Source organism: Lycium barbarum, chromosome 2, assembly GCF_019175385.1.
Source record: "Lycium barbarum isolate Lr01 chromosome 2, ASM1917538v2, whole genome shotgun sequence".
NCBI classification, from domain to species: Eukaryota; Viridiplantae; Streptophyta; class Magnoliopsida; order Solanales; family Solanaceae; genus Lycium; species Lycium barbarum.
Window position 1 is genome coordinate 6,914,784 of NC_083338.1, and position 4,393 is coordinate 6,919,176.

The window sequence follows — 4,393 nt, forward strand, 5'->3', positions numbered from 1 at the left end:
AGACACCGAGTCGATATATATGCGATAACTTCATATTTTATCATGAAAGAAGAAGTATTATAAAAAGAATTATTAAATTTAAATGAAAATCGATTAAAATAGGAGGATAAAAAAATGAACACACCTCAATCCTCACGAGTGATTGCGGCCAGTTGTGAATAATTCTACTGGACTTTGAAGTAGAATGCAAAATTTGAAGGCCATTGGTTTTTTTTTTTTTCTCCTAATTGAAAGTGAATTGTTAAGGACTTCTAGTAAGTAGTAATTTCACTGTAGAAAAGAACGTAGAATTTGCCTCCTAATTGGTCACTGTTTGCAGTCAGAGGGAAGCCATTGAAGTACATTTTATTTCTAAAGGAGTTCTAATAAGTAAGAGGGAACAGTTATTTCCCCAAACCTCAATAAGTGAGGACGTGCCTTTTTAGTAAGATGTTTGTGTTTTTAAGAAACTAGTATTCGTACCCGCACGATGCGCGCATTGTATTGGAGGAAACTAATCACATTAAGTTGCAATGGTTGCTTGTTTGAGCATTTTAGATAGAACTTTATAATAAAATTTCTACTGTTATTTTGCTTGTGAGCAGTATATCCCAAAAATGAAAACTATGAAATTAAAAAATACAAATCATATAATCATCGAATAACTATTGACATTGTAAGAGAATATTTTCCCTGTCTGTTTTCATTCCTTCCATAGGTTAATATACATCATGTACATCATAATTGTAGGCTACAAATTAGGAACTAATTTGACTAATGGATTCTAACATATGCTGTCCTAAAATAGAAGATTACAAAATATATGGGAGACTAAATATGTACAGACTCTAACACACCCCCGCAGTCGAAGCGGGAGGTTTACGAACGGTTAGACTGTCCCGAAAATCATCAAAGAGTACGCGCGGAATACCTTTGGTGAAGATGTCGGCAATCTGATAACGGGACGGAACATGTAGGACACAAACCTCTTCACGTCTAACCTTCTCACGAACAAAGTGAATGTCCATTTCAATATGCTTGGTACGTTGGTGTTGTACCGGGTTCCCAGACAAATAAATGGCACTCACATTGTCACAATAGACCAAAGTTGCTTTACGAATAGGATAATTGAGTTCAAGCAACAGATTCCTAATCCAACAAGATTCAGAGACAACATTAGCAACCCCTCTGTACTTAGCTTCAGCACTAGATTTAGATAGAGTAGGTTGGCGCTTGGAAGACCAAGAAATCAAGTTATCCCTAAGATAGACACAATAACCCGATGTGGAGCGTCGAGTGTCTGGACATCCTCCCCAATCAGCTTCTGTATATGATAGTAGCGACTGTAGAGATGTTTTGTATAAATGTGTGCCAAAATCAATCGTACCTCGAATGTAACGCAAAATGCATTTTAATGCTTCCATATGCTGGACTTTGGGATCATGCATAAACAAGCAAACCTGTTGGACGGCGTATGATATGTCTGGCTGAGTCAATGTCAAGTATTGCAAAGCACCTGCCAGAAGATGATACTTCGTAGGATCCTCATACGGGGCGCTTGAAGAAGCGCTGAGTTTGCCTTTTGTGTCAACTGGAGTGGGGCAAGGCTTACACTGTGACATGTCTGCCCTGTCAAGAATATCCTCTACATAAGAACTCTGAGACATAAATAGAGAATTTTTGTCTCAGGAGACAGCAATCCCCAAAAAATAGCTCAACGGACCCAAGTCTCTCATTGCAAATTCCGTAGCTAACTTGAACATAATACCGAGTTTGAGAGAGTCTGAAGACGCAGTTAGAATAATATCATCCACATTTAACAAAATATAAGCAGTATCTTTCCACGACAATAAGTGAAGAGAGAGTTGTCAGATGTACTATGCGAGAAACCAATGGTTGCCACATATTCAGCAAAACGCTGATACCAAGCCCGTGGTGCCTGTTTCAAACCATAAAGCGACTTACGCAGGAGACAAACATGATCGGGACGAGTCGGATCCCGAAATCCCAGAGGCTGATACATATGGACGGTCTCATTCAAATTGCCATGTAAGAAAACATTCTTTACATCAAGTTGGTGAATGGGCCAAGAGTGAGATAAAGCAATAGTAAGAACCACACGGATAATTGCCGGCTTGACCACCGGACTGAAAGTCTCGTCACAATCAACACCTTCCCGTTAAGACCTGCCATCACCTACAAGACGGGCTTTATGCCTCTCAAAAAAACCATCAGACTTCTTTTTATGCCGAAAAATCCATAACGACCGAATAATATTAGCATTTGGAGGACGAGGGACCAACTCTCAAGTCTTACTATCAATAAAAGCATTATATTCATCTTGCATAGCTTTTTTCCAATTCGGGTCATTAAGGGCACCAACGGGATTCCGGGGAATGGGGGAGATGGAATTAGTGGTGGCACTTAAGGCTTGATTATGGTATTTCACGTTCGGCTTAAAAATCCCATGTTGACTACGTGTAGTCATGTGATGAACGGGTGGGGGGCTGGCAGGGAGGAAGCTGCTGCCGTGGTGGGGCAGCGAGGGAGAAGGAGAAACCGGCAGTGTGGGGACTGCCGGTTGGGCAGTGGCAGGAGACGGCAAAAGCTGGCGGGCAGCTGGGGCAGTGGGAGTGCACTGCTGGGCAGTCGACGCTGAAGAAGAGGAGGTGGGCGAGCTCGGGTGGTGGGTTGTAGGAGAGGGAGGGGGCTGCATTGGTGGAGCAGTGGCCTGGTCATGCAACAAATGGATTCTCAATGGGGAATTATCATCACCCAAAAACTCATATGAGGTAGGAGATGGAGTATTTATTTGTGAAAATGGGAAGGAACTTTTATCAAACCACACATGCCGGGCTATGATTATTTTTCGGCTCGATAAATCATAGCATTTGTACCCCCGATGATTGGAAGGATATCCTAGGAAAACACACGGAGTGGACCTAGATTGCAGTTTATGAATTTGTGTGGAGGGAAAGAGAGGAAAGCATAGACAGCCAAAAACTCGGAGATGAGAGTATGATGGATTCTTTTGATAAAGAATGTGAGTAGGTGTCTTAAATGCTAAGATTTTAGAAGGGATAATATTGTGTATGTACGTTGCCATGGCCAAGGCGTGATGCCAATAGGAGGGGGGCATAGATGCATGGGCAAGGAGCGTACGAACAATATTATTGATGGATTTAATTTTTCGTTCCGCCTTACCATTTTGGGGGGAAGTGTGGGGACAAGAAAAGCGGAAAAGCATCCCGTTTTGTTCACAAAATTTATGAAAAGGACCATTATCAAATTCACGCTCGTAGTCACATTGAAAAGTTTTGATTTCTTTTTCAAACTGAGTGCGAATGAAAATCCGGAAAGCCAAGAAACAATTATAAACTTGGGACTTTGTTTTGATGGGAAAAGTCCAAAGAAAATTAGTGTAATTGTCAAGAAATAAAACATAATATCTGTGACCAGAAGAGCTAATAACAGGTGAAGTCCATAAATCACTGTGAACAATGTCAAAGGGCATAGTAGTAGTTGAAAGAGTCATAAAAAGGCAATTTAATTAATTTCCCCAGAGGGCAAGAATGACAAACATTGTATCGAGCCTTATTATATTCAATCAACTTACTACTACGTAAAGAACTTAGAATAACATCCCCTGGATGACCTAAACGGGAGTGCCAAATATGAGGAGAGATGACACTAAAAACAGATGGTGCGGAAGACGAGATGACTCGAAATTGTTGGAAGAATGGATAAAGATCACCCGAACTCTCACATCTCATGAGTTTGGTCCCCGTCCGGAAATCCTTCACAGAAAAGCCAAACGGATCAAATTCAACAGAAACCATATTATCGATAGTGAATTTACGAACGGAAATAAGGTTTTTGATGAGTTTAGGTGCATGTAAAACATTTTTCAGGTTTAGGGAGGGATTTACTCGAAGGGAAGTATGACCATAACCATGAATAGGAATCATGTTACCATTACCAATAATAATGCTATTATTTTTGCTCAATTGATAGTAAGATGAGAGAGTACCTTGGGAGTTGGTCATGTGAGATGTGGCTCCGGTGTCCATGTACCAATTGTTGTCTTCGGGCGGATTTAACGACATTGTATGCATAGCTTGATCAATATCCGTGGGCGCATACCCACCATGTGAAGACGGGGCTGCTGAATAGAATGACTGAGGAGGACGAGCACCGAGAATACCTTGCTGGGACTGAGCTGGCCGTGACTGCTGCTGCCACTTGCGAGGCTGCTGCCAGCCGCGTTGCTGCTGCCAGCCAGTGGTGGGGTAGGGGCATGGTGGGGTGGTCCACGGCTGAGGCCTCCAAGCATCCCAAGGGGGGTAAAACCATGACTGGGCATCAGCCCCTTGGTTCGGCGATGCTGCGGGCAGATTTCCCTGGGCAGTGTGCC